The sequence below is a fragment of the Aotus nancymaae genome, unplaced genomic scaffold (assembly GCF_030222135.1).
Source record: "Aotus nancymaae isolate 86718 unplaced genomic scaffold, 86718_ANA_hifiasm-v0.15.2.pri h1tg000083l, whole genome shotgun sequence".
NCBI lineage: Eukaryota > Metazoa > Chordata > Mammalia > Primates > Aotidae > Aotus > Aotus nancymaae.
The window spans coordinates 5,748,391-5,762,496 of NW_026988498.1; the positions used below are offsets into that span (position 1 = coordinate 5,748,391).

Below are 14,106 nucleotides of genomic sequence, written 5' to 3' on the forward strand. Positions count from 1 at the left end.
TTATCCACACCATGTAGAGGAAAACCACCAAAGACTTTCTTAAGGATGCTAGTGATCTCTAAGTTACTTATCAATTTGTACTTTAGTCAAGAGTGTCCTCTGGAACCTCAACAAGAAATGCAGGGCAAACAAGATTAGTTCACTCTAAGATTTGTATCCCCTAAAATAAGGGATTCTATCTTTTATATCAAGGAAGATGTTTGTTTCTAAGCATCATTAAGTGTAAAACATTTTTGATATTAAAAACTAAAAATAAATTAAAGGCAGTTGAATCCAGGTTTCAGGCAATCAACTATGGAAATTCTTCAGATAAGTCCTGGCTCCTTGAGCCAACACATTAGATTCATGGTAAATGCTTTGACAACTTTTGCAAAATCCAGTATTAAAATCCATCTATTTTTGCCTAACACTGCAATTATCATATATATTTCTCAGTTTTAATATAAATGAGCAAATATTGCAATTATTTTGGTGAATAAGCTGTCTCTTCCTGGATTGGACGTTGCTCTAATCCTCTTGGAGAATACTTGTATCTTACTTGAAGTGGATTTACAGACAATGGAAGTGATGGAGGTGGTTCCTGAGGTGACGAGGACTTCCCTCGAAATGCAACTAACTTGGAGAGGTGACTATAAAATCTTCATGGAAGCCTTTCTCCTCAGCCAGAAAAGGAGAGGTTACTTTGGCTGGCAAGGGATGCTTAGGGAGATTTATGGATTAAAGTTCAAGAAGATGAAGCTATCCCACTCCCGAATTTCTGTAGTCATTACTTCTATCATGATTGTCAAATCAGGTGGCTAACTGGTTTCTCAAAACTCTGCCTGTCCTTTATCCCAAGAAAACATATATATAATAATTTGTGTAACTGTGATACTAATGCATAGCCTAATACAGTTATCCCATTTTTCCCAAGATGGAGTTAAGGTTATCAACTAACCTTGATATAGGATGGTCATCCTGGATTATTCAAGTGGACTAAATGTCATCAAAAGGGTCCTTAAAAATAGAAGGGGGAGATGTGATTAGGCAAAAATGTTCAGAGAGATACAAGACCACAACTCAAGGAATACTGTAGCATGACTAGATCAAAATAATTCAGAGTTCCATGTCTGAAGATCTGTCTTCTAGGACTTCATCTTGTAGAAATGGATATATAAAGTCAGGAAGCAAAAGCACAGGTGGTATTTCAATGAGGATATTTAATGCAGAGTTAGTGTTGGTCCTCCGGATAAGAGCCTGTACTAGGGTACTGGCAGTGGGCAGATGAAGTAAATCATTTTTGAAATCTAAGAGAAGGAATCTTATAAGAAGGAGGCATGTTGAAAAAGAGAGATATTGCAAATAATAAACAAGTTTCTGGGTTAAGAAGTTTGTATATGAGAAGAGTCCAGGTTTCTGGATCAAGTACTTAGGACTATGGGAAGTGGATTATCCTTGAGGAAAGAAGAGATGATAAGATATCCAAACAGATATCCAAGAAAAAGGTAGAATGGAAACTGAAAGAAGTAGAGAATGGAAAAATAAATGGACTCATGGATATGAGTCCCCAAAGAGACTCATACATTATACCATAAGATAAATATGGTTGTTTTCTAAAAATTAAACTATAATATCAATACACTATAGAATACACAGTCTCCAAAACCTCTTTGACTATTAAGCCATACTATTCATTTGATTCCTTCAATAATTATTATAATATATATTAGAAAGTAATAATTATCAAACAGAAAAATAACTGGTAAGTGCTTGTAAGAAAATAATTGATAAGAGAATTTAGAAAAGACTGAGAAATCTAGAGGTAAACACTCCAGGTATCTATCTAACCACTACACAAACAATAGAAAATTGACCCATAACTTTCAAGTGTTATATATTGTATATCAAGTCTATCCATGTTATACAGACAAGCACTTTACATATTTTAGTTATATAAATAGCTAGCATTGTTCTCATTTATTTCCAATCAACTATTTTTTTTAAATTGATGTTTCCATGTATACACAACTATGTCAAGAAAGTGATTTGCCATGCAAAGAAATATATTATTTGTATTTCTTAATTACACTTAATACTATTCATTAATACAGTGATTATGGCTAATAAGAGCCAGTTATGCAACACAAATCTTATCCTTTTGGGCTGTCAAGAAGAGAATTTTGATGCTTAAGTACTGATGGATAGATCCCAGAACCAGGTAAATTCATATTTTGGGGTAGCTGCTTGAGGGTCAATCAGCAATCTCTCTGTGGGGAATACTCTGATTTCACCACAAGTAATTCTTTTGAAAGTTAATAGAAATTGAAATGGTAGATTACTATTTCCCCTTAATATGAATACATTGTGAAAAAAAAAAGGGGAGAGGTGGCTAGTGATGAGAAAACACATGGAAGTAAAAAATGCCAGTTATTTATACACAGAGCTGCTACTGGCCCAGCCTGGCAACTTTCCACACACTACTAACTACACTTGCTATGTCTATTAGTCTTCCCATTATTTTTAACAGTTGGTGCCAAAGGAATGCATTATGAAAGTTTTTTTTAAAATGCAAAACATAAGAGAACATCTCTACTAGCATTTTTCTTCATCTCTGGGGTACAGTATATCACATCAAGAGGACGTGTCAAATCTGAATGCACCTAAGCCACAGAATTTGAAGTTGAATTTCAGTTCCCCTTCAAAACATATCCTCCACCCTCATGGCTAAAAACATAGAAATAGTTTAGCAAACACCCTTGGCTCCATCCTCCCACCTACACTAGAGAAAAACTACCTTGCAGACAGAGGTCAGAGTGACCTGGTAAATGTTACCTGCTTGTTACTGGGCATTTAGGAAAGATCAAGAAAGTCACAGAAAATGACCCAGGCACACTCCCCCCTTTTGCCTGTCAAACAAGGAGAGATAAGGATTAAAAATAAAACCTACATCATGTAAGGTTAAGAACTCCTGTTGTGCTAAGAGCTTTTGAAGCCAGAAATACCAGAGGCTTGAGTTTATCTTGGATAAAAATGAAAGTTCTGACCCAACATCATTAGTGCCTCACTCCACTTTGACCACAGCTCCCACAGGTTCTTGCAAGCAGCTTAACCAGGGTTTGAAGGGCAAGGCCAGGGCACAGAAAATGACATTCATCCCATTTAAACATAATTTAATTCTCTGAAGCCTTTCAAAATAGGTTCTTAGAATCAACATCCTTGAGCACTCCGATTGAATGTAGCTATTTTGGGAAATAAAATTGCTGTTATTGCTATTTTTGGAGTAAATTCAAGGAGCCAAAAACCAAATGAGGTGCCTTCTGGCCCTTCTACTCTGTAGTCTCAAATCAAAGCATGGATGAAGTGGAAGCTAATATATTTTGTGTTAATGTACTTCAAGATATGCTAACATCTACTTTATGTCATAATAATCCAATATGGTGTATCTATTTCTACCCTAGTAAATGGTCTCAAGTTTAGACTGACCTCTAAGAAACATCTCCATTATTAGTACCTCAGCTCTTCCTCTTATTCAGAGCATGTTAGAAAGTTACAAGAGTTATATGAAATACCTGAGCAGCTAAGTTCAAAGTGCATCCTGAATATGCAACAGATCCTGGGGAATCTAAATCTATCCCTGTTCTTTGTAGACCTCATAAAATGACACCAACATAGTCTGTCTTGTAAACCATAAGTATTAATATCTGAGATAAACTATTCTTAGGCACAAAGCAGTATGTGTTTAGCCAGCTATCACCTAGGACAGATGAATGCTTTGAGGATCCTGAAATTTGGGAATGTACATTTACATGGAATGGGGAATTGAAAGTCTAATAAAGAAAAGTTGATAAACTTAGTTAAATAAATGAAGAGAAGCCCAGTAATTCCATAGTTCAGAGGACAAGTTAAAACAAACACCGAGCACTACAGTGGGGCATAGCTGTGAAAAAACTGAGGTGTTCTCTCCACCTCACATTTAAGATAGCCTCAAGATATTTTCATATTTATTTTTATTGAGAAAAAACTCATAAATCTCAAATGTAAAATTCAATGTTTTAGCAAATACATACATGTGCTATACATCAATCAAGATAGAAAACATGATCATTACTACAGAAAGTTTTTCTTCATGTGACTTTAATTAGAAAGGTGTCAACACCCTAAACAACAAAAGTTCTGATTTCTATCATCATAGTTTTATCAGCTGTATAGTTAATATAAATTTATTTTACTGTGTGTAGAGTTTATGTCTGACTTCTTTTGCAGAGTACTGTTTTTTGAGAGCCATCCCTGTTGTTGGTGTAACAGTATTTGTTTCTCTTTTATTGCCAAATAACATTTTATTATATAAACATACCATTGCTTATCTATTTCCTTGGTGTCAAGAACTGGAATGATCTGAGAACTTACCCTCCATGTCAGCTGACAAATTAGGCTGCCACAGTTTTTAAAATGCTGACAGAAGACACATGAGACTCCTGGGTCAGAGATAAAGGACATTTATTATTCAAGGCAGAACAGGCAGCATGAGCATCACATTTGCATGAGTTTTTCTTGTCCCATCTCCAAGTCCCATGGGTATGATCCCAGGTATATTCTGCACACACAAAAAAGTTGTGTCTCAGATGAAGAATCCCAAGTTTAGGAATCCCTGATCTTTAATAAGGGTTGCTAGCCAGTCTGCTCAAATTTTGCCCTATAGGCATGTTATCTTCAAAACTTCAGTCAGATAATAAATCCAAAACTCTTACTCCATTTATCAGCATTTCTTTAAATATTGCATTTCTTTTCAGTAATCATCAGTACAAGATTACGTTTTTCAATACTGACTCCTGAACTTTTCAAATACGCTCATACCACGTTACAAGATCTTCTAAAGAAAGCACTAGGATTTAATTTCAATTTAAGCCTCAACGATGATGACAACATTTTTATAAAACTCTTGAGGCACTGAACTCTACTTCTGATATTGATACTCTTAAATTTTACTGAGTCAGTTAGTTACTTCTAGTCTATGGAGAGAGCTAGGCACTTTTAGATGCCACATTAACATTTTGAGGCTACCTTACTTGATAGCCCCATAATGAACTATAAGCATTTATTGAGCTTGTAGACAACTTAGCTTATTCCCTCAGTACAGGATTCTTCCCATGAAAACCTGCTGCAACTGGTTTTATAACCAATAATGGCATCTTACTAATTCCAATTCTAATTACTACAGTTCATGCTGTAAACTACATAGTAGACTACAATATACATAATATATTTCCCTTGTCACCAATAAGCATTAAAAATAATTATCTCACAGTTCTTGCTCATTTAGATACATGCTACATACTAGTTTTATTCCATTCCAGATCATTTTGATTATTTCCAGAACTTTTCTCTGAGACATAGTAGACAACTCTAGTATTTGTTTGAGAAGGTGAAAAGGGATTGGTGCTGTTACCTCTTATTCTGCCAGAAATATATTACCTAATGACTAAATAGAAATTTATAAATCAAAATGATAGTTTTCACGCTAAGAAATTTGCTGATAGCCCTATGAACATTCCTGATATAACATGAGTCACTTTTCCCTTGCTGTTTGCAAAATTCTCTCTTTGTTTTTGACATTTGATAATTTGATTATAATATGTTTCAAGGTAATCTTCTTTAGGTTGCTGTGTTTATTTTACTTGAGCTTCATGAAGCTGGATATTCATATTCCTCCCAATATTTGGAAAGTTCTTAGCCACTATTTATTTCTGTTCCTTTCTCTCTTCTCTTGGGACTTCCATAACATATACTTATTTGATGGTTTCTCAGAGGTCTCAAATGTTTTCTTCACTCTTTTTCATTATTATTTCTTTCAGCTTCTTTAATTGGCTAATTTCAAATGACCTGTCTTCAAGTTTGCTGACTTTTTCTTCTGCATAACTGAGTCTGCTCTTGAAGGTCTCTATTGAATTTTTCGTCCTATCCTAGTAATCTTCAGCTCTAGAATTTTAGTTTGGTTCACTTTTATGGTTTCTATTTTTAATTAAACTTCTCCTTTTGTTCATGAATTGTTTTTCTGATTTTGTTTAGCTGTCTATGTTCTCCTACATCTCACTGAGCTTCCTTAAGACGATTACTTTTTATTTTTTATCAGGTAACACATAGATCTCCATTCTTTTGGGGTTGGTTATTGGAACTTATTAGTTTCCTTTGTTGTTGCCATATTTGCTTGATTCCCCATGATCTGTATATCCTTGCATTTGTGTCTATAAATTTGAAAGAGCAGATATCTCTTCCAGAGTCTATAGACTGGTCTAGGCAGGTAAAGATCTCCTATTAGCCACAGACAACAGGAATTTCTCTGGAATTGCAGTGAAGTGACATTGGAGCTGAGTCACATGGTTCCTTCTGGGTTCACAGTATGTCTTCAGTTATCAGAGGCTTGGGCAAGCATGGATCCTGCCTCATATCTGGAGATGATGGGATTGCCTCCAGTATTTTGGTCAGTAGTAGTGGCACTGGGACAAGGGTCTACTTCAGGATGCTCAAATCAGTGGGTCTGTCACCAGCTGTAAGGACAAGTATAGCCCTCACCATGTCCTGGAAGAGTTTCTGCCAGTTCTCTCTGCAGAACTTTGGATGGACAGGACTATCACTGGACCATTGCTGACAGGGGCTGAGGGAACCAATCACAAGGCTGCATCAAGATTTGCAGTCAGAATGAGGTCAGTGAGCCTGGTATCCAGGGCAAAGGCAGGCATGTTTTTTCCCAGGTTCCTGAGTGAATGGCGCAAATGGTAGGACAAATATATAATGACAGATATCTACCACAGTATCATTTGGAATACTTTCACTGCCCTGAAAATTATTGTGCTCTGACTATTCATCCCTTCCTCCATGGTGTACATGTATACCATGGAATACTATGCAGCCATAAAAAAGAACGAGATCATGTCTTTTGCAGAAACATGAATGGAGCTGGAGGTCATTATCCTAAGCAAACTAACACAGGAACAGAAAACAAAATGCCTCATGTTCCCCCTTATAAGTCAGAGCTAAACATTGGGTACATATCAACACAAAAAAAGGAACAGCAGACACCAGGGTATATTGAGGGTGGAAAGTAGAAGGAGCGTGAGGATCAAAAAACTACCTATTGAGAACTGTGCTTATTACCTGGTGATGAAATAATCTGCACACCAAATCCCTGCAATGTGCAGTTTACCTATATAACAAACCTGTACATGTATTCCTGAACTTAGAATAAAAATTTTTTAAAAAGTTCCATGGCAAATAATCCCAGTCATAGGTTTCATATTATAAGACCAAAAGGGGGAAATAAAAGACAAGATTCTGACACTGTAGCAAGGCTGCAGGCCCAACTCTCCTTTTAAGGAATAGAAGAACTATAGCAAATAACTAGTTTTCAGATCTTTGAAAGATTACTATTATTGTGGCTTATATACACACTGGTTTTGACAATCTGACAGGTTCTATTCATTAAACACATAGCCGTGCATGGGTCTGACTTCATCTTTAATATAGTAAATGAAATAGATCTGATATCTTAATTCTAAAATTTTTAAAAGTAAGAATCTTTCTGAAAGTAGCAAAAAATTAACATATTTGTTAATTATCTATTTCTATTATCTCAAAACATAATAACCATCCAAAATGTATGAAAACATATATTTTTAGTAAATAGTAAGAGATTGTTTGATAGACCAATTCATTCCTGGCACAAATATAACAAAGCCGTCCTTGTTCTTTGGAAACTATGAATCTTAAGACAGTTTAATACAGAAGAAAGGTGTATATGTAACTCAGAACAAAATCTGGTAAATAGAACAATAGTAGATATCAGTGACTAGAATATCAGAATCAGATACATTTTATGCCAAAAAGGTAGTAAATTACTTGCAACTTTAGTAAATGTTTCTGATACAATTAAAGATTATTTTACACCAGACTGTCATATGTCACCTAAAGTTTAAATATTTTTCCAGTTGAAAAGTATTTAATGAAACAGGAAAAAAGCAAAGCAGATTCCCAAGTAACTACAGACTTCCTAAAGAATACAAGAAATAAAAGAAAATCAGTGTGTTATGTTTTATTTCATCCTGGAGGAGAACTTGATACACAGAACACAAGTATTTCTTTTTTACCAGTTGTAGGTGTTGTCTACCCTCATACATGATTGCTGTTCACAAACTAAAAGAAAATCTATGTTCAACTCATTTAAAGACTCGTTGCTGAAGGAGACCTACACACTGCTAACTTGACACAAAGTTTATTCATGTATATTATACATATTGACAAATATGTACAGAATTGTTATAAGGTTGAGAAAAATTAATGGCATGAAAGAAAAGACAAACCGAAAAACCAGTTGAACCTGTGAAAATGTATATAATGAAAACAAATTTGAATATTTACAGTTTTCTTACGTAAAAATTTAAACTTTTCCTCTAAAAATATAAATAAATGTATATGTCAAAGATAAAATAAAGATTGTTCTAAAAACATGTGAATAAAATCCAGAAGGAGAAAGCAGAAAATACTGAAGAGAACAAATAATAAAACAGGAAATATAAGAACATTTGCCTAGTTAAAAATTTTTGTCTTTAAAGAATACCTTAAGACACTTAAGTGTTGAGTAAAATAATTTCAAAAAAAAAATTAAGACCAGATTACTCAATGCTCTTTTTGAAAAGGCATATACACATGCTTTTATTCTATGGATAAAGTATTCCAAGATGGAATAAAACTATATATACTGTTTATCTATCTATCTATCATCTATCTACCTATCTACCTACCTACCTACCTATCTATCATCTGTCTTTCAAGAATGAATAAATTCCAAATGCTCAGATATAAAAAGAAAGTTTACAACAGAAGAAATGAGAATCATATAGGAATCAGATATTCTACTTTGTAATATGGAATGATTTTTTTGTGGCAAGTTTTTCTGTAACAATAATTATACACCCAACAAAATTATAATTTAAATTTGAAGGAAAATAAAGTCTTGCTCAAATATTAAAGGATTTAAAAATATTTCCATGGATGCATGTTTTTTCAAGAAATTTGGATAATATTTTAATGCAGAGAAAAACAACAAAAATAATCCAAAGGTACAATAATGAGAAAAAATAAACTATTAAAAAGATAAATTACTAGCTCACAATAGTGGCAATATTGATAAAGTTTAATGTAATTTTTTAAAATAATTTATTTTAAAAGTATAAGAATTTTGTAAAAAATATTTACCTATACATATTATTTTACATAACTTCCACAAAACTCAAGGTTTAGGGAAAAAACAGTATGTAAACACCTACTATGACCTTCACTTATTACAAAGACTATGAAAATTAATATCTCTTCATATGATACAAATACAGCACAATTTACTTAGCCTTTCTCAAGTTAGTAATGTTATTAGCTAATATGTGGGCAAAAATTAACTATACACCAATCTTTGCAACTCTCAATTTAGGACAAATTTTAAGAAGGAAAAATCCTAAATCCAAAATTATGAAAATTATTAAAGCTTTTCAGATATAATAATAAACTGATATATGAAACAGTCTATATGTTCCCTGTTATGTTTAAGAGCTACCATTTCTCATGCCATCTCTAACACACCATAGGAATAAAACAACATCTTATTTAATTTCCCTTTCCCTTATTACTGGTAAGCTTGTTATAAATGCATTTATTGGACTTCCTATTCTGGACAAAAAGAGGTAGACACATTTCTCTCTATTTGTCCCACTAGGTACAGAGAGAAACTCTAGACATAATTCATAAAACAAGCACAGGCAGTTTTTGAAGGTTGGGAAAAAGAAGGCAGACTGGTTAGGGGCCTTGGGACTCAAGAAACATGATGGCTAGTTCTCTGGACTTTCTTTTTCTTTTGCATTGTATCTATCTACATGGACATGGAAGAGACCTTCAGTATGGAGTCAACAACAGTCATAGAGAAAAAAACTATCAAGAGATGCTTGTTTTCCTCTAGCCAAAGAATTGAAAAACAGGTGGCTGAGCAGACAAAAACCTCTGACAATCTTTGTTCTACTTCAGTGAAAGATTACCACAGGGGAAAGAAACTCACGCAGCCACCACTACCCCGTTGTCCTCATTGGTGTGGTGTTGGTGTTGCTGGATGCTAAGTAGGAAGTTGCAACTTCCACTGCTGAGTAACATAGCAATGCTTTTCCTGCTCCTCCAAGCTGGGAAGTGTGGGAGCAGGCAGCTGGAGAACGGGGTTCATAAAATCTCAAAATGCTCAAATACATTTTGGAAGACTTCCTATTGAATTGTCTACTACTAACAGAAAAACAAACTACCCTGCATGATTTCTGTTTTGGATATTTTGTTTAATTTTTTTGTTTTCACATGAAAGTTTTTAGTTTATTGAGCTTCTCGTGAAAAATCCACAACGTCCACAGATAACATCATTGTAGCACCTTTATTCCTTCGGCTATGATCCAATCTCCAGTTCCCCTTCTGCCAGCACCAAGGTTTTTGCAGTCCCTCTGACTTTCTTCATTCTGTTCACGTGTTCCTTTTGTTGCTTTCTTGAAGTCTTTTTCTTCTCATACAGGCCATGTCTTGCAAGTCTATGTTTGGGTTCATTTCTCTTTGCATAATCCAGGGAATCATCAATTATGCCAAAGCCAGTTGTCTTGCCACCACCAAAATGAGTTCTGAATCCAAATACGAAGATGACATCTGGTGTGGTCTTGTACACTTTGGCTAGTTTTTCCCGAACTTCTGTCCTGGGCACCTTTGCCTTCCCGGGGTGAAGGACATCAATGACGATTTGTTTCCTCTGAAGTAGTCAGTTGGTCAAGAACATTCTAGTGTGGATAGTTACTGTGTTGTTCATGATGGTGGCCTATCCTCAAACAGCCAGGGAGGAAAAGAGCTGTTTTGGATATTTTGTTGATGAGAGTGTAAACTGAATGTTGTGAATTACCAGGACTGCATATCATGACTAGCCCTTGGAAAAAGAAAGAAAACAGGAGGTTTCATCATTGAGGTAAAAATGGAAGAAACAAGTGTTTCCATATTTTATGCCTCTTTCTGTGGTGTCCTCATTCTACTGTCAGATCCTAAGAGCCCAGAAACGTCACTGAGCAGAGTGAGAGGACATTGTGCTGTTCTTGCTTTTTCTTTGTTAGCAATGCGGGTTTCATTATAAAAGTACAATTCCTTATGTAGTTCAGTTTCTGACCTCTCTAGACCATGCAGCCATGAGTCAGAGGACAGTAGTTGAGGTCACCAACACTTACAGCATCCTCTTTGTAGCACTCTTGAAATATATTTTAGGTGACTCTGAGAAGTTCAGAAACAGGGCAAAGAGGATCTAGGAAGAAGCATGCATAAACTGCCTCACTTTACAATCTTTATCTGTCAAAAATGAGCCGAGAAGCTCTTCAAATATGACAGTGGCAAACCTAAATTTTCCAGTTTCAGAAATTACCATCAGACTGTGTGGTGCCTGGGCCGAAACTGATGTGACACCCTGAAACATTCTGCTGTCTTCCTTTGCCTTTAGCCAATGGCAAGGGATCTGATCTTTATACAGAACAGAGTGTGGCTGGAATAAAATATTTCTGACTGCTCCTTGAAATCTCAACATTTCTGCCATTAAGAAGAAGAATCATTAAAGATAATTCTTATGTGATGAGTCAGGAATGGTTAAGAGCTGCTGAATGACTTCCAATTCTGAAACTACTTTTAAAATGTAACATTTTGTTACTTGATGGCAACTGGATACAGTCAGAAAACCAGCATTTATTTGTGGGGGAGAGAAGGAAGGAATGATGAATATATGCGATGGGTAATACATATGATGTATAATACTTTTTGTGCCTTTTACCCTTTAGAGGAAGAAGAGTGGCAGAATAACCATCTGCCTGCTTTTAAGCAAACTCTCCTTTTATTTAAAGGCAGCTCTTTATTTTTTTAAAACCCATTCTAAGATTGTAATAAAAACCAGAGGGTGGGAGGACTAGATCTTCAGAAAGAAATGAGAAAACACATTCATAATATTCATGAATATCTATGACTTCTGTATTTTTCTAGTATTATGTGATGAAGTCAGACAGACCTAGCTCCAGATTCCAGATCAAATAATACTATGCGATCTTAGCACATTAAATACTTTATCTAAATTCAGTTTCCTCATCAACAAAGTGGTTGTAATAATAATATGTAGCTTTTTATTTATATATATCATATGTGTATGAAATATATGACTTGTATAAAACAATTAGCCCAGTTGCTGATACATAGTTGACATTAACAGATACTACTTGTAAATCATAGTAAACTATATGATATTATCAGGTTAGTACAAAAGTAAAAAATGATTTATAAAGTCAACAATCTAGCATACAATAACCATGTGGAGCATATACTATTCACTTTAAGAAATATGTGTCAGTGGCTTTTCCTAAGGATACATGAAATATGCTCCATCAAGTTTATAACAGAATAATAGTGTGTTCTAGGACTATGTCAGTCTGAGTCTTTGCTTTTGTCTTAACTGTTACTCGCTGCAGGACCTCAGGTAAGCACTTGAATTCCTTGGAACAGGTTTCTCACCTGTACATTAACTACCCTGCTTACCTTGCCTACTTTAAAATTGTGCAAAGAATGCCAGACATTCACACTGTTATTGCTGTTATGTGGGTCACCAATAAAAATATAGCCCTAATCATGTCTTCTGGGTTTGTTAACCTCTGCTCTGCTGCTCACATTTGAGCAGAGAGAAACTAAGTAAAGCACTGGAGATAATTCTTCTTGGGTCCTATTTGACTTGCTCTGCACTTACCACATTCATCTAAAATATTATAGTCCAAGGCTGCTACAATGAGCATGTTGGAAGTGTGGGTGATTCTAATAGCTCAAACAGAAACCAAACCCTAATCTCCAATAGATAAAAAGCAAGAAACAGCAGTAACACCTCTCCCTTTGCTCAGGTGACCCATCAGTTATCCTAGGATCTGACAGTGAAATCAGTCAGACTGAAATCAAACGTGAGCATTACAAAATGCTCATTTCTTTCTCTCTCTCTCACTGTCTCTCTCTTTCATTCTTTCTTTCTTTTTGACAGGTCCTGCTCTGCTTCCCAGGTTTGAGTGCAGTGATGTAATGATAGCTCACTGCAACCTCAACCTCAACCTCAAGCAATCCTCTCACCTCCCAGGCTCTTGAGAGGTTGAGACTACAGGTTCATGCTGCCACTCCTGGCTATTTATTTTTTAAAATTTTTTGTAGAAACAGAGTCTCACTATGTTGCCCGGGTTGGTCTCAAACACTTTGGCTCAGGTGATCCTCCTGCCTTGGCCTCCCAAATTACTGGGATTACAGGCAAAACTACTGGCATTTACATAATCTATTATTCCCCTTATGATGAAAGTTCCTGTTCCTTCTCTCTTTCCAAGTACTGTACTAGTAACAAAATGAAATTCTAATAATTCAAACACCATCTGTGCATACTCAGCAACAAAATATCCAGTACAAAAATAATGCTGAGTAGAATGCCATTCCCTTGTTTCTTCTTAGTAACATAACACTCATGGGAAGTCTTTTTAACATACTCTCCACTCTTCTAAAGATGACAACTAGGGATGCAGTTTATTCTAGCCACTCTGACAGTCTGACCCACATGGGGTTTAAACGATGGTCAGTCATTGGTAAATATCTATTCACAGCGAAAATAATTAATTAATGCTCAATAATTCATTACTTATTGTTAGGATCATCTGTTTTGGCTGAAGCATCTCTTCAGTTAATTTTGCTCTAAGCAGCTGACATAACCCAATTTTATAAAGACAATTGCCTTATGTTTCTTTGTCATAACTTGATAAAACACCTCATCCCACATATGTCACTCTAGTGCTCTAGGATAAGGCACTTATTTTTTTTTTTTAAAAGAGGTTGCAACTCACTGCAACCTCTGCCTCCCAGATTCAAGTGATTCTCCTGCCTCAGCCTCTGAGTAGCTGGGACTACAGGCACAAGCCATGATACCCAGCTAAATTTTGTATTTTTAGTAATGATGGGGTTTCACCATGTTGGCCATGATGTTCTCAAACTCATGACCTCATGGTCTGCCTGCCTCGGCCTCCC

The 14,106-nt window shown here is 35.4% G+C and overlaps 1 long non-coding RNA gene across 1 annotated transcript in view; it reads right to left on the reverse strand.

Annotated features, from left to right (window-relative positions):
• Positions 1 to 935: 935 nt before the first annotated feature.
• Positions 936 to 14,106, reverse strand: part of LOC135271577 (uncharacterized) — a 52,208-nt gene continuing 39,037 nt past the window's right edge. The window contains exon 3 of the long non-coding RNA XR_010339704.1: positions 936 to 996. This is a non-coding gene — a long non-coding RNA (uncharacterized LOC135271577). The remainder of the gene's footprint in view (positions 997 to 14,106) is intronic.